General features: G+C 39.2%; 1 long non-coding RNA gene across 1 annotated transcript in view; it reads left to right on the top strand.

Annotated features, from left to right (window-relative positions):
* The window catches only part of LOC105746335 (uncharacterized), a 29669-nt gene extending 12212 nt beyond the window's left edge, over positions 1-17457 (top strand). Inside the window, exons 2-4 of the long non-coding RNA XR_001118750.4 lie at positions 10201-10297; positions 11629-11707; positions 15334-17457. This is a non-coding gene — a long non-coding RNA (uncharacterized lncRNA). The remainder of the gene's footprint in view (positions 1-10200; positions 10298-11628; positions 11708-15333) is intronic.
* Positions 17458-20611: the final 3154 nt, after the last annotated feature.

Raw genomic sequence — 20611 nt, 5'->3', positions numbered from 1 at the left:
CCTAAACAATTTAAATGTTTCTTTCTTGTGTAAAAGTTCAGTGAGGTCCAAACTATGGCCAGGGCTAGCATGGTGGCTTGATGGCATTGGGAGCTTAGATTTCATCTCTCATGTTGCTCTCCTCTTTTTAACAAGTATTTCTTTATCGTAGGCCCAGGTGGCTGTTCTGGGTTCTGTTATCAAGTGGAGTGGAAACAGAGTAGTGGAGGACATATCTAGTCTCTTTAAGAGCAGGATTCTGAAGTTGCACACATAACATCTACACACTAAACATTACTCGGGACTTAATCACAGTCTTGCCTACAAGGGAGGCTGGGAAGCCTTGTCTTTATTTGGGAAGCAAATGATCAGATAAAACTCCAAGGTTCTATTACTAACAGAAGAAAGGGGAAATAGATACTGGGGTCTGCCTGCCACGGTAGAATGAAAAAGGATTTCTTTGAGGCAAGGGCTTGGTCTGAGTTCTTTATTTTGGTCCTCAACAGTGGTTCATTTGTAAACTTAGTGTTACATGGTTAAATGAGAGATAGACTTCCCTTGGTAATGACAGTTTAATTAGTTAATCTTTGTGCCCAAGAGATTGTATTTTTTGTTGTTGTTGTTTTGTTTTGGTCTATTTTTTTTTCAGAACATACTAATTATGCTATTCTTTTAAAATAAATATTTTTCTAATAATAAATTTAAATTATATGACTTAATTCCATTATCCCATAACATAGCCCCTAGTTACATAGCATATCATACCACTGCCATGGATGGGTTTTAATTCAGCTCTGTACTTTACCACCTAGGCAAACTTGGAGAAATTACTTACCTTCTGTAAGCCTCCCTTTCCTTTCTGCAAAATAGAAATACTACTATCTACGTCAGTGAGTTATTGTTAAAATTAACTAGATGATGAATGAAAGTTCTTGGCTTGCAGTGAATACTTAATAAATTGTATCTAAAGATATGCATAGTCTCTCCACACGAAACCTATCCTATTTAATTATTTTAATTTCTAAAAATAATAACCATAACATTTTATAGCATTTTCATACCTATCACTTAATTTGGGCTCCATAATACCCTGTAAAATAGGTAGAACAGGTATTACTTACCCTTCTACTCTTCTAGATTAAGAAATACAAGCTCAGAAAGGTCACAACTTCTTCCTTGTTGACTGCATCCTTCCCATCTGCATTTAAACCTACTCCATTGGCTACCACCTTTTTTTTAAAAAAAAAGATTTATTTATTTATTTCACTCCCCTTCCCCCGCCACCCCAGTTGTCTGTTCTCTGTGTCTATTTGCTGCGTCTTCTTTATCTGCTTCTGTTGTTGTCAGCGGCAAGGGAATCTGTGTTTCTTTTTGTTGTGTCATCTTGTTGTATCAGCTCTCTGTGTGTGCAGCACCATTCCTGAGCAGGCTGCACTTTATTTCGCACTGGGCGGCTTTCCTTACAGGGCACACTTCTTGTGCATGGGGTTCCCCTGCACAGGGGACACCCCTGCATGGCAGGGCGCTCCTTTTGCACATCAGCACTGCACATGGGCCAGCTCCACACGGGTCAAGGAGACCCGGGGTCTGAACCGCAGACCTCCCATGTTGTAGACGGACGCCCCAACCACTGGGCCAAGTCCGCTTCCCAATTTCTATCTTTTTATATTTATTGAGAGCTGCCTTGTGACCTAGCATGTGGTCTGTCCTTGAGGAAGATCCAGGAGCACTTGAGAAGAATGTATAACCCACTGATTTGAGATGCAGCATTCTGTATATGTCTGTTAGGTCTAGCTCACCATATTGTCAAACTCTATATTCCCTTGTTGATATTTTGTCTAGTTGTACTACCTAATGTTGTGAGTGGTGCATTAAAGTCTCCAAGTATAATTGTAGATAGGCATATTTCTCCTTTCAGTTTTGCCAGTGTTTGCCTCATGTCTTTTGGGGTACCTCCTAGTTAGGTGCATAGACATATATGACTCTTATTTCTTCCTGGTTGAGTGTTCCTTTTATATATAATGACCATCTTTATCTCTTATAACTTTTTTTACATTTAAAGTCTGTTTTTCTGATATTAATATAACTACCTCTGCTCTTTTTTGGTTACTGTTTGTGTGGAGTATTTTTTCCCCCAACTTTTTACTTTCAGCCAATTTGTATCCCTGGGTCTAAGGTGAGTCTCTTGTAGGCAGCATGTGGACGTTTCATGTTTTTATATCCATTCTCTCAGCCTATATATTTTGATTGAGGAGTTTAATCCATTAACATTCAATGATATTACTATAAACTCATTATTTACTGCCACAGTTTTATTCTTTGGTTTTCATATGTCATATCTTATTTTTGCCTGTCTTTTTTATTTTTTTTATTTAATTTTTAAAAAAATTATTTATCACCCACCCTATTGTTTTTGTGCTTGCTGTCTGTTCCGTGTCCATTTGCTGTGTGTTCTGTGTCTGCTTGTCTTCTCCTTTAGGAGGCACTGGGAACTGATCCCAGGACCTTCGATGTGGGAGAGAGGCACTCAATTGCTTGAGCCACCTCAGCTCCCTTTTTGCTGTGTCTCCCATTGTCCCTCCACTGTCTCCTTTGTTGTATCTTCTTGTTGGGCTAGCTCTCCTTGCCAGTCAGCTCTCCACAGGGGCCAGGTCTCCACATGGGCCAGCTCTCCATGTGAACCAGCTCGCTGTACGGGTCAACTTGCTTTCACCAGGAGTCCCTGGGAATTTTGAACCCAGGACCTCCTATATGGTAGCTGGAAGCCCAATCACTTGAGCCACATCTGCTTCCCTCTTTTTGTTCTTTTGGTTATCCTTTCTGCTATTCTTGCCTTCTACACCCTCCTCCAAACCTCTCTCTCCTGTCTTTTTTTCTTTTGGCCTGTAAGACTCCCTTTAATATTTCCTGCAATGGCAGACTCTTTTAAGAACTGTGTTAGTCAGCCAAAGGGGTGCTGATGCTAAATACCAGAAATCAGTTGGTATTTATAAAGGATATTTATCTGGGGTAGAAGCTTACAGTTGCCAGGCCATAAAGTGTAAGTTACTTCCCTCACCAAAGTCTATTGCTATGTTGGAGCAAGACAGCTGCTAATGTCTGCCAGGGTTCAGGCTTCTTGGGTTCCTCTCTTCCTGGGACTCCATTTCTCTCTGGGCTCAGCTGCTGGGCTCTTTCCACAAGGTCAGCTGTAGAGTATCAGGTAAATAGCTCTGTCTCTCTCCCCAGAGTTTCTGCTGTGTCTAAGGAGCTGTCTCTGTTCCTCTGTGTGCTTACTTCCTGGGCTCTAACTCAAAACTCCAGCATCAAAATTCCATCATCTAAACTCCAGCTCTGCCCTTTGCCTTGTCTTTTATCTGTGAGTCCCCATTTACCAAGAGGTGGGAAATCAACACTCTACTGACTTGGGCCAATCAAAGCCCTACTCATAATTTAATCAAGCCCAGGCACAGACCAGTTTATACACATAATCAAATATTTCTTTTTGGAATCCATCAGTAATATCAAACTACTACATGAATTCTCTTTGTTTGTGAATATTTTAAACTTACCTTCATATTTGAAGGACAATTTTTCCAGATAAAGAATTCTCCAGTCAGTTTTTCTCTTTCAGTATCCTAATTGTATCATACCACTTTTTTCTTGCCGCATGGTTTCTGATGAGAAATCTGCACTAAGTCTTATTGGGTGTCCCTTGTATGTGATGGTTTGCTTCTCCCTTGCTGCTCTCAGAATTTTCTCTTTATCATTGGTGTTTGACATTCTGAGCATTAAGTGTCTTGGAGTTCATCTTCTCAGATTTATTCTGAATGGGGTAAGTTGTGTTTCTTGAATATGTAACTTCATTTCTTTCATTAGTTTAGGGAATCTTTCATTCATTATTTCCTCTAATACTCTTTCTGCCCCTTTTCCCTTGTCTTCACCATCCTTCCTCTCTCTGTTCTTTTCTCTCTCAATTTCAGCTATTCTGTCTTCTGTATCACTTATTCTTTCTTCTAATATTTTGAGTCTGCTATTATATGCCTCTAATGTGTGTCCTTCCCTGCCATGAGATGGCTCCCTTGTGTTTGCTTGTTGTTGTTTGGTTTTTTTTTGCTCATTGTCTGCTTGTTGTCTGTTTTTTCTTTAGGAGGCACAGAGAACTGAACCTGTGACCTCCTATGTGGGAGGTGAATGTTCAACTGCTTAAGCCACATCTGCTCCCCTCTAATGTGTGTGTGTTTTTTAAGATTTTATTTCTTTCCCCTTCCCCCCATTGTGTGCTCTCTGTGTAGACTTGTCGGAGTCTTAGTCGGTGACCCGAGGATATCGGGAATGAAAGACAAAGAGAGATTGGGTTCAGGGGATCTGAGAGCATTGATTTCTCAAGCTCATCAGACAACTTTATTGAGTTGAGGGGCTCGTATATATACCCCTAGCATACATGACATTCAGCACAAAATCAAGTTACCTATTACCCTTACCTCATTCTATATTAACTAGTGATTGATGAACACCAACAAACTTTACTGGAACTATTATTATAAAAATCAGTAACTATACTCATAAATCTTGTTACTCAGGTCGTTCTGTTCCATATGTTATTGTTCTGCCTGCAGGTGTGCTTTCCCAGCCAAGATTGTGATCCGCACCGATAATCGCAAGGGACAGTTTGACTCAGTGGTCAAGGAAGTAACTTGCTTCCATGGAAACAACATGCCTTTGTTTCCCACATAGACTCACTGTGTGTTCTTTTGTGTCCCCTTGCACCCTTGGTGGCACCAGGAAACTGCATCATCTTGCTGCGTCAGCTCTCCATGTGTGCGGTGCCTCTTCTGGGCGGGCTGCACTTTTTTCACATGGGATGGCTCTCCTTGCGGGGTACACTCCTTGCGCATGGGGGTGCCCCTGCATGGCACAGCACTCCTTGCACACTGCAGCTCTGCTCATGGGCCAGCTCACCACGTGGGTCAGGAGGCCCTGGGTATCGAACCCTGGGCCCTCCCATATGGTAGGCAGATGTTCTATCAGCTGAGCCACAGCTGCTTCCCTCTAATGTGTTTTTGATCTCACCTATTGTTTCATTCATTCCAAGCTCAGTTACTTTTCTATTAAGGTTTTCAAATTCTTGTCTGTCTTCACTCATTGTCTTTGTGATGTCCTTTATACCTTTAGCCATATTGTCTCCCAACTCATTAATTTGAATTTGGAAATTCATATGAATCTCACTGATTAGTTGTCTAAAATCCTGTGTCTCATCTGGGTCTTTGATATATTCCTTTGCTTGGGCCATTTCTTCCATTTTCTTAGTATGGCTTGTAATTTTTTGCTGATTCTAGGCATGTGATTATGATGGTGAGTTTACTCTGTTGTTCCGTTTCACTCTCTTTTGTAGGGATTTATAGCAGGAGATTATTATCATCATTATTATTATTTTGGTTACTAACTTTTAAAATTTATTATTTTTTAAAATATATTTTTTATTTTTAAAAGGTACATAGACCACACAAAATGTTACATTAAAAAATATAGGATATTCCCATATGCCCTACTCCCCACACCTCCCACTTTTCCCAAATCAACTTCTTTCATTAGTGTGGTACATTCATTGCAATTGATAAATACATTTTGGAGCACTGCTACACAGCATGGATTATAGTTTACATTGTAGTTTACACTCTCTCCCAGTCCCTTCAGTGGGTTATGGCAGGATATATAATGTCCTGCATCTATCCCTGCAATATCATTCAGGACAACTTCAAGTCCTGAAAATACCCCCATATCACAGCTCCTTTTCCCTCTCCCTGCCTTCAGCAACTCCCATGGCCACTGTCTCCACATCAATGATATAATTTCTTCCATTGCTAGAATCACAGTAATTCTATAGTAGAATACCAGCAAGTCCACTCTAATCCATATTTTATCCCTCCGTCCTGAGGACCCTGGGGTGGCGATGCCCACTCCACCTCTCAACTGAGAGGGAGCTTTGATCCCATATGACTGGTGGATGGGACTCTTGTATCCATAGCTGTAGACTCTACAATCAGGAACGAGACAAGGATGCCCACTGTCACCACTGTTATTCAATATTGTGCCAGAACTTGTAGCTAGAGCAATTAGACAAGAAAAAGGCATCCATGTAGGAAAAGAGGAAGTGAAACTCTATTCTCAGATGACATGTTCTTATATTTAGAAAATTCTGAAATGTCTATGACAAAACTACTTGAACTAATTAATAAACAAATTCAGCAAAATGGCAGGATACAAGATCAATGTGCAAAAAGCAATGTTTCTATACACTAGCATTGAACAATCTGGGGAGGAAATCAGGGAGAAAACTCCATTTACAATAACAGCAAAAAGACTCAGATATCTAGGAATCAATTTAACCAAGGAAGTACAGGATCTATATGCAGAAAACTACAAAACAATGCTAAAAGAAATCAATGACTGCTTAAACAAATGGCAAGACATTCCATGGTCAAGGATTGGAAGATGAAATATCAGGAAGATGTCAATCCTACCCAAACTGATTTATCGATTCAATACAATACCAATCAAAACTCCAAGAGCCTACTTTACAGAAATAGAAAAGGCAATTACCAAATTTATTTGGAAGGGAAAGTGCACCCAAATAGCTGAAAACATTCTAAAAAAGAAGACCAATATGGGAGGAATTTCACTTCCTGATCTTTAAACTTACTACAGATCTACAGTGGTCAAAACAGCATGGTATTGGCATAAAGATAGACACATCAATCAGTGGAAAATAATTGAGAATCCAGAAATAAACCCTCACCTCCATGGCCGGCTGGTTTTCAAGAAGTCTTCCAAGTCCATGTTAATGGGACAAAACAGTCTCTTCAACAAATGGTGCTGGGGAGTACTGGATATCCATAAACAAAAGAATGAAAGAATGCCTATCTCACTTCCTACACAAGGATCACCTCAAAATAGATCAAAAACCCAAATATAAAAGCCAGGACATAAAACTAGAAGAAAATCTAAGGAAGTATCTTAAAGATCTTGTGGCAGGTGGTGGTTTCTTGGACCTTATACTCATAGCACAAGCAACAAAAGAAAATAATAGATAAATAGGACCTCCGCAAAATTAAATACTTTTGCACCTCAAAGGACTTTGTCAAAATGGTGAAAAGACAACTGACTCAATGGAGAAAATATTTGGAAAGCACATATCAGATAAGGATTTAATATCCATTGTGGGAAAATAGCTTGAATTTGAATGTGGGAACCTCGCTTGAAGTTGAATTGTTTCCATAATGCAGATAAAAAGTGTGGGCTTAGGAACACCAGCCTTGACTAGATGGAATGCTGTCTGATCAGCACGAAAATTGTTTGTGTGAGGAGGCATTTGAACTTTGTATGGCCTATTCCCTAGCATTGCAGGTGTTGCAGCTTTAATAACAAGCAGGCTTGAAAGTAAACATAGGTACCTACTGTTTTGTAATTTCTAATAAATACTATGTGGAAGCTAGGGTTGAGGCTCTCAATTCCAGAAGCTGTTGAGTCCCTTGGTCCCATCTTTATTTTCTCTTGTGTCTTTCTTTCTGTCCTTTTATTTCTTCAGTTCTGCATCACCTTCCCTTCATGCAAACCTATTGCTGAGCTGGTCTCAGCAATCCATGACGTATAAAGAGATGCTACAACTGAACAATAAAAAGACAAACATTCCAATTAAAAAATGGGCAAAAGATTTGAATAGACATTTGTCCAAAGAAGAAATACAAATAGTGAAAAAACACATGAAAAAATGTTCAACATCACTAGTGATTAGAGAAATGCAAATCAAAACTGCAATGAGTTATCAGCTCACACTTACTAGAATGGCACCTATTAAAAAGACAGAGAACTACAAGTGCTAGAGAGATTGTGAAGAGATAGGAACACTTATTCACTGTTGATGGTAATGTAGAATGGTACAGCCACTGTGCAGGGCTATTTTGCAGTCCCTAAAGAAGTTGAATATAGATTCATGTAACCCAGCAATACCACCACAGGGTATTACCCAGAAGAACTGAGAGCAGTGACACAAACATGTATCTGCACACTGATGTTCATAGCAGATTTATTCATAATTACCAAAAGATGGAAACAGCCCAGGTGCCTTCAAGCAATGAATAGATAAATTGTGGTATATACACGCGATGGACTATTATGCAGCTGTAAGAAGAAATGAAGTTGTAAAACATGACAGCATGAATGAACCTTGAGAACATTATGTTGAGTGAAGCAAGTCAGATACAAAAGACAAATATGGTATGGTTGTGCTTTTATGAACTAAATATATTGTGTAATTTTATAGAGTTAATAACTTGATGGGTCACCAGAAAATAGAATGAGTTGAGAGAATGGAAAGCTGAAGGTTAACTAGTGCAAAACTGGTAAAAAGGATGTGTATTTATCTTTGGAAATGAATAGAAAAGGTGAAAGCACATCACAGTGTTGGTAACTAGCAGTGCTATTAAATGGGTTATGACAGTGGTTGAAAGGGAAAGTCTAAGGTTGTATAAATTACCAAAAGAAAAGCTAAAAAATGTAACACGGGACTGTATAGCATAGTAAAACCTCACATGAAATATGAGTATAGGTAATATTGCATATATAAGGCTGTTTTTCTTTGAAACTGAACAAATGTATGTTAATCTTACAAGATGTTACTATCAGACCAAAAAACACATTATGCTATGTTAAAGAAACCAAATACAAAGTTCTATATAGTATATAGTGTACAATTCCATTTATTTAATATGTAAATACAAATCAATTTACAAAGATGAAATTAGATTAGTGATTATTTAGGGCTGTGGAAGGAGAGAGGGATTGAGAGGTGACTGCTAAGGGGTGTAGAGTTTTTCTCTTTAGAGTAATGAAATTGTTCAAGAATTTTGGGTGATGTAATCACAATATTGCAATTACACTAAAAGCCATTGATTACTTTGGATAGATTGTATGCTATGTGAATATCTCTCAATAAAACTGCTATAAAATATATAAATATTCAAGAATAGCCAGAAATAGCAGCTATATACAGCAGGGGAAGCAGAGAGAGATTGAGATGTGAAACATTTTTTATTTGTCTGTTTTTTGTTTGCTATTATTATTACTGAAATAATGAATATGCTCTATAATGAATGCACAACTATGTGATTCTACAAAATACCATTCAGTGTAAACTCTGGAAGGATTTAATGCTTTATTATCAATATGTAACAATATATATTGAAATAAAAAATATAAAAAATCGAACCTAATAAAGGAGCCTCAGAAACTGCCCCCATCAGCCATACTCCTTGAACTAAAACTAAGCTGAAAACTATAACCAAGAAAATTCCAAATCATCTTGAAGATACCCCAAAATAATGAAATACAATCTTTGTTATACCAAATCAGCCAAAAGAATATCTGATTCCAAAAATTGCTTCTTTAAGGAACTCCTTACAGAAAGTTTAACAAAAATAAAAATCTAGCCTTAAAAAAACATAACAAAAAAAAACCCACAACTAAATCATGAAAATCCCTTTTTCTCAACCCACTAATGGTTTCCAAATGCACTTAAAATAAAATAAAAATCCCAAGTTCTGAACATGACATGTAGAATGTGCATGGTATTTCTGTAAGTTTCTGCTACATCTTTCAATTCCTCAAATATATCCAGTTCTTTTGCTCCTGAAGCCTTGCATGTATTGAATCCTTTGTCTAAAGCACTCTTCTGCAAATGTCCCACCTGCTAAATCTTGCTCTGCTTCAAGTCTCAAATGAAAAGTTACTTCCTCAGAGAAGTTCTCCCTAACTTCCCTAAACTACATCTTTTACCCCTCCACACACTCCATTCTCTCATAAAACTGGTGTTTTTTCTTCTTGACACTCCTAACTGTGACTCAGTATGATTTTCTGTGAAAGGTCTGTCTCCCCCTCTAGCCATTATGTTCTGTGAGGGCAGGACCATGATATCTTCTTGCTCATCTCAATACCCAAAATACCTTTCATAGTGCCTGGCATATGATAGATGTGGGTAAAAATGTGTTAAATAAATGAATACATAAACAAATGAACAGAGTCTAATTGCAAGGAATAAAATGCTGTGTTCTTTCTACTGTACCATACTGCTGCTCAATTGAGAACATGTTCTAATTTTCCCACTCACAATAGGCAAATCACAGCCTCTATGAGGCTCAATTTTGCTTGTCTAAAATGAAAAGACTCACTCTTTGAATTCTACAGGGTTGTTAAAGTGGTCGACTTGTCTAAAGTGCTTGAAAGGAAGTGGATGTGGCTCATGGGATGTCCTGCATCCTGTTCCCAGTGCCTCCTGGAGAAGGTGAGCTGGTGCGATGGGTAGGTGCAGCAAGCTGACACAGCAAGATGACACAACAAATAGACACAAAGGAAAGATGAGAGATAAAACAAACCAGGGAGCTGAGGTTGCTCAAGTGATTGAGCACCTCTCTCCCACATGGGAGGTCCCAGGTTCAGTTCCTGGTGCCTCCTAAATAGAAGATGTGCAGACAATTGAGCACACAGTAAATGGACATGGAGAGCAGACAGTGAATGCAAACAATGGGGTGGAGGGGGGTGGGTAACAAAATAAATCTTTGGAACAAAAAATGCTTGAAAACAATAAATCATAGTATAATCATGGTATAATTCCAATAAACCGTATGATAATAATATCTTCATTCTAACCAGGCTTGTCTCCCCATTTCCCTCAGGACTCTCATGCCTCTTCCTCCTCTGCTACTACTACTTAGCGTTTCTCTGATCTTCCCTCTTCCCTCCCTATCGTACTCCTACAAAATTCCTGAACTCATTCTCCTTACTACCCCCATGAGTCCTTTTCTCACTAATCAGCCCAAAGCGATTTACTTTCTAAAATAAAATAAAATCTGTATTCATCTTCTTGCTTCTGTTGCTGATTATTAATTCGTTTCCCTAGTCAAACATTCTTAGGCCTCGGACTACAGCTTCTCCATCCTTTTCATTATCTCTGTCCTTAATGAGCTCAAAATCTGGTTGCAGAGATACAACAATGACTCTACTATGAGGTAGCTTTAGTGTTGTGGGAAAATAGTAGGAACATGGTTTGAAGTTGAAATGTTTCCATAATGCAGACAAAAAGTGTGGGCTTAGGAACACCGGGCCTTGACTAGACAGAACACCGTCTGGTCAGCATGAAAAAATGTTGGCATGATGAGGCATTTGAACTTTGTATGACCTATTCCTTATTATTGTAAATGTTACACCCATTCCTTATTATTGTGAATAACAAACAGCTGCTTGTTAGTTCCTAAATAAATATCTGGAAACTAGAGTCAAGGCTCTCTGTTCCAGAAGCTTTGAGTTCCCTGGTCCCATCTTTATTTCCTCTCTTGTGTCTTTCTTTCTGTCCTTTTATTTCTTAAGTTCTGCTTTGCCTTCTCTTTGAACCAACCTATTGCTGAGCAGGTTTCAGCAACTGGCACCAGAACCAGGACTCGAAGGGAAGAAGGATTGCTTTGAGCGAAATTAAAGTCATTGTACCAGTGCAGAGCCCCAAGTGGTTTAGAAAGCCTTTGAAGTCCCAAGTGGTTCAGAAGGCCTTCAAAGTCCCAAGTGGTTTAGAAAGCCTTCGAAGTCCTCAGTAAGTAAGGACACTCTTGGGTATATTCACAGGGTTACAATGGGAGATGGAGAGTTCACCCATATGTCTGTCTCTTGAAATAACACCTCAAAGCAGGAGGAGCTAAGGCTGGTGAGTCTTGTATTTTAAAACTCTTACAGACTTGTATTTTAGAGCTCTTACAGATTATAGAAAAATGTTGCCCATGGTTCCCAGCAATAGGAAGTTTAGAATTAGGAGACTGGGAAAGAGAAAAGAGTTAGAAAAATTACATGTACAAGGTATTCCACTCCCTGTTATTATTTGGCCCACTTTGGCTATTATTAAATCTGTTTTGGAACCCTTGCAATCAGAAGAGGATGAAGAAAGAGAAGGTGAGGAAATTCCTCCCATTGAATCTTTTGATGATACTAAACCTAAAGTTGTTTTGCCTTCAGCTCCTTCATTAACTGACTTTAGAAAGTCATTTTCCCCTCTGCCAATACCTCTTCCCCCCAGCCCCCCACCCCACCCCCATACCCGGAGATGCTCAGCCGAAGTTGTCAGCTTTACAATAGGGCATTTTACAGGCTAGAAGGGAGGGTGATTTGGAGGCATTATGAATGGCTTTTCCAGTTACCATATGAGAAAGAATAGCTCCCAGATTTGATCCTCAACACCTGAATGAAGTTAAAGTTTGCCACGATGTAGGGAGGATGGAAGGCCACTGTGCTACAATGATGGCTCAAGCTATGGCAGAGATGAGAATCAATAAGAGGTTCTCTGGAAAATGTTTTAATTGTGGAAAAATCGGTCACATGAGAAAAGATTGTCAGAAGAGGTCTGAGCAAACCCTTAAATTCATGCTACAAAAACAAAAAGGGGGAGACAGACGGAGACACTGCAGGTGCAGTTATGTTACCAGATTTTGTCTAGGTCCTTGGCTATGCAGCAGAAATGAATTTCAAGAGCACGCCAGGTGAGTTAGGTCAGTAGGGAGGGTAGGGAGGGAAGAAAAATGGGAGAAAATAAGAGAGCAGGGGTCCCAGGTAGAAAGGAAAGGGGTGAAAAGGGATTAAGAGGGCTTATTTACAAGTTACAATTCCCCATTATAGATTATAAATCCCCAGGTTTACTTGCATGGCCACGTGGTAGAGGAAAAATGGTGAGAGTGGCACACAGAGCAGGAGCAGGTCCAGAGGCAAGAGAGCAGGGTGAGAGCACTCAGGTCTCATGGTTTGCTTTATAAACTATTAATTATCCCACCCCTTTGCTAATGGCAGGGGAGGGGTTCCAGCTGTCTGCTGTTTTGATTGATTACCCCCACCATCAATCCCTTAGTGAGGACCCTATGATAAAGTCTCTATGGAACATCTGGGGCTTTTCCTTGCTCCCAGAAGAAGTTTTTGTTCTGGATAGCAGAATCTTGGGGGTGGGGGTCTTTCAGCAGCCATCTTGGGGGTTACTGATGTCCATGTGGACTCTCTGCCAGGTTCCAGATCCATCTATTAATTCCCTATCTTACTAGCCTGCCTCAGTTACACAAAGCATTATTCACTCTTAATTTTCTTAACTGTGGAACAACCCTGGAAGGGACAGCAGCTGTAAGACATTTCCAAGCCAATTCTAAAACTCAAACCCAAACTGTCAGAAAAACCTTTAATTTGGTGGAATGATCCACTGACTAATAAATGGTTGACAGGGAAGCTGTTAACTGGGGGAAGAGGGTTTGCTTGCATTTCCCCAGGAGATGGAGAACATCTTATGTGGGTACCAACTCATCAGATAAAGCCATACCATGAACACCAAGAGATGATGAAAGTTCCTGTGGAACCCAGAACCTCCAGTTGTGCAAATGGAGAGACTGACGTGGCTGGGTCCCATTCCAAAGACTAGAGAAGCTTCACTTCCCATCTGGGGGTGAATTAAAAATATGTCAAGAAGCTGAACAACAGTTGGACAAGAGCTCAATTACATCTTATACTGATGTGGGCTATGGGTGGGAGGCTCTTCGTGTCTTTGTAGATAGCCTAAGTTGTCTGTGACTTGTGGGTGTGAGACAGTAAGAGGCTGAAGTCCTGCCCTTGGTGACCATGGCAACAACTCCAGTCCCGGGAAACAGTTTAGCAATGCAAACTTAATAACTTTAAATATTCAGGGAAAATACAAACCAAAAGTGCTAAAGGCTTATCCAGAATGTATAAAGTCCATGCTAAAAGCTTACCTAGGATGTGGAAGATATATGTTAATTCAAGCCTACTGAGTACTGGAACAAATGAAGCATTTGGCCCTTCCTCTCTGTATAAAAGGAACTCAAAATTCTTGTTAGGGGCTCAGGTTTGAACCACTAAACTCCCGAGTCTGGCCGGCTGTCAATAAATCATTTTTTTCCTTTTCAAAATCCTGAGTCCTGGCCTTTCTAAACACAAATAATTGAACCTCTCTCGTCTTATACAACAATATCAGGATTGAGTCTTCACCTGATATGCATGCTTTGCTATTATTCTTACAAAAAGTGTTTAAGCACACAAAAAGGTTTGTAGGAGTATTAATAGCAGCTATTATGGGCATTATTGCCCTTACTGCAGTAGCTGCTGCTTCTAGAGTGGCTTTACATCAAAGTATCTAAACTATAGAATTTGTTCAAGCATGGCATCATAAAACAAGTATGGTTCAGGGAAGTAAAATTAAAATCAATGAAGAAATTAATTCTAGGTTAGTAGGTTTGGAACTGCTTCTGTGTTCAATGTCAGTGTGTGTGTTGTAATTGTTTCAGTATGTATTATAATTGTTCTTGTGATTGTTGTCAGTGTATATTTTGATACCTCTGGATGGTGATATAATTTGATAAATAAAAAGTTCTGAAGGAGCTCTATTCAAATGGCCAAAAATTAAATAGATGCTTATATTATTACCTAAGTTTAAAATGTTAATGAGATCTCTATAATAATAAAAATTGTAAGTCTTAATTAATAGAATTACTATAAGTCTCTTCATAAAAAATAGTCCTTGCTTAAATTGAAATGAATAATTTTCCTTCATAGGATAAAATGAAAGATGTAAAAGTTAATCAAATATTGAAAAAGGTAAAAAGTTTGTGGGAATGCTAACTAAAATTTAATAAGGTGTATTTTGTCCTAAAATAAAATAGTTTTATAAAATCAGAAATGGAGATATGTGGGACAGAACTAGTATGCATATAGCAAGTTGTAAAAGTATTGTGGTAGCATTCAGTGAGATAATGTGTTTTGTAAAAGTAAAACAAACCTGAATGAATACAAAAAGTGCAAAAACTATGTGGAAAAGGTAAACGATGGACTTTTGCAGTTCTTCCTCAAGGTTTTCTGCCCTGGCCTGATGACAATGAGTCTGGCTGTGTAGAAGAAACCTGTGGCAGTGACCCTACTGATGGTATTATGTTAACAAGTAATTTTTTTGTTTCAAAATTAAAAGAAACATCAGAGACAATGGTATCTTAAGGGCCTGGAATAGGCAAACAATTGGGACAAGCTATAAGGTCCCTGCTACTCTATCAAATTCTTAAATGTTATTTAGTTGGGTAAAACAAAACTATACCATCTGCTGTAATTGATAAAGTATAATGTTTTCTTATGTTAATGAAATGTATAATATTTTTGGAATACTAAAAATCTTTCATCCCTCACTTAGTTCAAAACCATTATATGTGTTCACTTAAAATTAAAATGTATTCTGTATCTAACCTTTAAACTCATCACTATATTCCATTTTACTATTAATGGTATCTGGCAATATATCAGGCTTCACTTTTCAGGAAGTTTTGGATCAAGAGAGGTTCAACAATGGCAGGGGAGGCTGCGTGATGGAGCTGGACTCAGATGTGATCTCCTTTCCAAGCCTTTCTTGCTACTTTACTGGAATTGTAGTTGGTGCTGGGGTTTAAGATATATCTAGGGGATCTGAATCTCTGGACTGACAATATGATAGCCAGGCCCTGAGCCTCAACAGACTTCAGCTCCTACATTCTGGTTTATTGAACTTACCCCACTCAGCTAACATGGAGTTAAAGAATGTCAACCACCACACCATGGAGCCTAGAGTGCCGAAAGCAGGAGAATTGCATCCAGTATCCATGTGGAATCTAAGCCCCCTCTTGACATAGATGTGGAATGGACACAACCAAGCCAAGGTCCACAGGAAGGAGGAATACAGTAAGGATTAGAGTGGACTTAATGATATTCTATTCATGAACTATTGTGGTTAGTAATTGAGAAAATGTGCCATTGGTGTGGAAAAAGTGGCCATGGTGGCTGCTGGGAGCAGGCAATGGGAAGAGATGAGATGTGGAGGCATTTTTGGAACTTGGTGTTGTCCTAGGTAGTGCTGCAGGGACAATTACCAGACATTATAGAGCCTCCCATGGCCCACTGGATGGAACATGGGAGAGTATGGGCTATGATGTGGACCATTGACCATGAGGTGCAGCGATGCCCAGAGATGCACTCACCAAATGCAATGGATGTGTCATGATGATGGGGGAGAGTGTTGCTGTGGGGGGACTGTGGGGTGGGGGTGAATGGGGACCTCATATTTTTTTTAAAATGAATAATAAAAATAAAAATAAAAGCAATTGGCAGGGGAGGAATACTGGTGTGGGATGTTATTGACAGGGGACACATGGTTGGCAGGGAGTTCTCCAGGGCATATATCCAGGGTACATAAAAATGTCTGGATATTTTCATAGTGGATACAATTAAAAACAACAACTGAGGAAGTGCTGAGTTCCTAGCCAGGGGAGCTCTATCACAGTCCCTAAAAGAACAGCAACAATCCCCCAAGTGCAATGGCAAAGACCAAAAAAGAAGAAAGGTCCAACTGTGAGCCCTTGATACTAATGACTATGCTTATGACCCTGTGCACCTGAAATAAGAACAAGTCCTAGAGTTGCAGGGTGCCTAAGAGTTACCTCCTGAGAGCCTCCATGTTGCTCAAATGTGGCCAGTCTCGAATCCAAACTCAGCATGTAAATGCATTGCCTTTCCCCCAGCGTGGGACATGACTCCTGGGAATGAGCCTCCCTGGTGCCGAGGGATTACTACCAAGTACCAGCTGATGATGTAACTAGAAAATGACCTTGAATAAAAGGGTCAACTCAGACTAGCAGAATATCTCAGTCTACATATAATACCAGGAGTTAAAAATGCTTTTTGACCTGAATAGAAGGGGGAAATGGAAAGGACAAATGAGTTTATTTGGCTATGAGTCTCCAAAAAGAGCTGGGAGGTTATCAGAGGGGTTGCCCTTATGTACATCTGAGCAGAGTCCCAGAGACAGATAAAGTAGATACAACCCCAGGTATTGGTTCTTCTGAGGGCTACAGAGACCCACAGGTTCTATGGTCATGGCAGATGGAGTTCAGTGCCATGTCAGTTGGCCCTACTTTGGAGTTTGTCTTTGTGTGTGATGGAGCTGGACTCAGATGTGATCTTTGTCCACAAGCCTCTCCTGTTACTTTTACCAGAACTGTAGTTGGTGCTGGGGTTTAGTGTATACCCAGGGGGCCTGAATCTCTGGACTGACCATGTGATAGCCAGGCCCTGAACCTCAACAGACTTGCAACTCCTACACTCTGGTTTATTGGACTTACCCCACTCATCTAACATGGAGATGAAGAAGGTCAACCACCACACCAGGGAGCCAAGAGTGCCTACAACTGAAAGCAGGAGGATTGCATCCAGCATCCATGTGGAATCTAAGCCCCCTCTTGATATAGATGTGGAGTGGACACAACCATTCCAGGGTCCACAGGATGGAGGAATAGAGTATGGATTAGAATGGACTTACTGATATTCTATTCATGAACTATTGTGATTCGTAATAGAAGAAAATGTGGCATTGGTGTGGAGAAAGTAGCCATGGTGGCTGCTGGGGGTAGGGAGTGGGAGGAAGAGATGTGATGTGGGGGTGTTTTGGGGACTTGGAGTTGTCCTGAGTGGTGCTACAGGGACAGTTATCAGACACTGTATGTCCTCCCATGGCTCACTGGGTGGACTGTGGGAGAATGTGAGTTATGATGTGGACCATTGACCATGAGGTGCAGCGGTGCTCAGAGATGTATTCACCAAATGCAATGAATGTCTCATGATGATGGAAGAGGTTGTTTTATGGGGGGAGGATTGGGGTGAGGGGGGTGGGGGGTATATTGGGACCTCATATTTTTTTAATGTAACATTAAAAAAATAAAGAGAAAATATATATATATAATAAAAATTAAAAAAATAAAAAGGCCCTTGAAGCAGCAAGAAATGGCCAAATCTGTCATCACTGCTTTGTAAAAACAAAAAGGGGAACTTTAGCTTTGGTTAAGTGCCAACTGCATACCCAGAGTGGGGAGCTGGCATTAGCAAATTGTTGAGATGGTAATAGGACTTATTTGGAGAAGAAAACATATTCAAATTTGACCATAATGATGGATGGGCAGGGGGGCAGTTGAAGATAATGGGAGGAAAATGTGCAAGTTGAACCACTGAAGGTCTTGAAGGCCTGTTGGAAAGTACAGAGTTCATTCTGTGAGATTCTGTGGGTAAAAGGGATCCTTGGGAAAGTTCCTTTTTTTTAATTAGAGAAGTTGTGGGTTTACAGAACTATCATGCATAAAATGCAGGATCCCCATATACCACCCTACCACTAATACCTGGCACTGGTATGGAATATTTGTTACAATTGATGATAGCACTTTTTTTCTAATTGTGCTATAATTTTAACAGTAATTACTTTTGTTGCAATTGATGAAAGATTATTAAAATAGCACTATCATACACAGTATACATTAAGTGTATATTTTCCATAAACCACCCTATTATTAACATCTTGTATTAGTATTGTACATTTGCTTTAATTCTTGAAAGAACATTCTTGTACTCATACTATTCACTATAGTCCATTTTCTATAATAGGGGTCACTGTGTTATACAGTCCTATATTTTCTTTCAATTTTCACCCTAGTAAGATAGATGGCCTAAAGTTATCCCTTTTAACCACATTCACTGTATAATTCAGTGCTATTAATTATACTCACAATATTGTGCTACAGTCACCACCATCCATTTCCAAACCTTAACCATTAACCTAAGTAGAAAATCTGTATAAATAGAAAATCTGTACAAATTAAGCATCAAGTCCCCATTCTCTAAACCCAGTCCATCCGCTGGTAATGTATTAAAATAATCTAGACTCTATCTCTATGAATTTGCCTATAATTATTTCATATCAGTGAGGTCATTTAATATCCTTTTGCATCTGGCTTATTTCAGGCAGCATAATGTCCTCAAGTTTCATCCATGTTGTTGCATGCATCGGGACTTCATTCCTTTTTATGGCTGAATAATATTCCATTGTATGTATAGAACACAATTTGTTTATCCATTCATCAGTTGATGGACACTTGGGTTGCTGCCATCTTTTGGCAATTGTGAATAATGCCACTGTGAACATCAGTATGCAGTCTCAATTCATGTCCCTGCTTTCAGTTCTTCTGGGTATACACATAGTAGCAGGATTGCCAGATCATATGGCAATTCTGTACTGAGCTTCCTATGGAATTGCCAAACTGTCTTCCACAGTGGCTGCACCACTTAACATTCCCACCAGCAGTAAATGAGTATTCCTATTTCTCCACATCCTGCCCAACCTTTGCAGTTTTCTGTTTTTGTTTTTTATAATAGTGGCCATTCCGTAGGCATTAAATGATATCTCATTGTAGTTTTTTTTTTTCTTCTTTAATCTGGTTGTGTCATCATCTTTTTGGTGTGTTGCTTCATGGTGCAGGGGCCTGTGCCTCACCTGTGAAAGTCTGGGATGCTTTTTTTCTTTTTTCTTTTCTTATTTTTTTTTTAACCAGGAGATCCTGGGGCTCGAATCTGGGTCCTCCATATGGTAAACAGGAGAGCAGTTGCTTCAGCCACAGCCACTTCCTCATTGCATTTCCCTAAATATCTAGTAGTGTTGAGTATCTTTTCATGTGCTTTTTAGCCACTTGTATTTTCTCTTTGGGAAAATGTCTATTCAAGTCTTTTGCCCATTTTTTAATTGGGTTATCTTTTTATTATTGAGTTGAAGGATTTATTCGTATGTTCTGGATAGTAAACCCTTATCAGATATGTAGTTTCCAAGTATTTTCTCCCATTCAGTAGGTTGTCTTTTCATTTTCATGATAAAGTCCTTTTTCACCAGGAGGCCCCAGGAATTGAACCCAGTGCCTCCCATATGGTAGGTAAAAGCTCTATCACTTGAGCCACATCCACTTCCCTCCCCTTTTGTTTTATGTCATATCTTTTTTTTTTTTTTTTCTGTCCCTCTTTTCCTTTATTACAACCTCCTTGGTCTTTTGTGATGTAGCTGTGTGAAACCTTTCTCATTTCTGTTTCTGTATATTTTTTAAATATACAGATTACCCTACTGTTTATATTGCACACCTATATCTATAACCTACTAATTTGAAAAGATACCAACTTAGCTTTAATAGCATGACTATTATCTGAATCTTCATTTCTTTATACTACTTCAAATCACCCCTGTCTTTTCCTTTCAAACTGCAGAACTCACTTTAGGAATAATTGTAAGGCAGGCCTTTTGTTGGTAACTCTCTCAGTTTTTGTTATAAATTCTCCCTCATTTTTGAAAGACAGTTTTCAGGAGAGGCAGAGTTGGAGGAGAGTGTAAGAGCAACAAAAAAGATAAAAAGAGAAGGGAAAAAAACCAAAATATATCAAATACAAGTCCAATCAAAATATGGCTAACATAAATAATTCCTTGAAAGTAATAACATGGAATTTCAATGGATTAAACTGACCTATCAAATGATTCAGACTGGGACATTGGATAAGGATATATGATCGATCTATATGCTGTCTACAAGAAACACATCTTAGACCCAGAGATTCATGGAGACTGAAGTGAATGGTTGGAAAACAATCTTACAAGCAAACAATAACCAAAAAAAGAGAGGAGTAGCTATATTAATATCAGAAAAAATAGACTTTAAATGCGAAACAATTGTGAGAGACAAAGATGGATACT

This window comes from Dasypus novemcinctus, chromosome 25, assembly GCF_030445035.2.
Source record: "Dasypus novemcinctus isolate mDasNov1 chromosome 25, mDasNov1.1.hap2, whole genome shotgun sequence".
In the NCBI taxonomy this organism is placed as follows: domain Eukaryota; kingdom Metazoa; phylum Chordata; class Mammalia; order Cingulata; family Dasypodidae; genus Dasypus; species Dasypus novemcinctus.
This window is presented reverse-complemented; position numbering and strand designations above follow the sequence as displayed.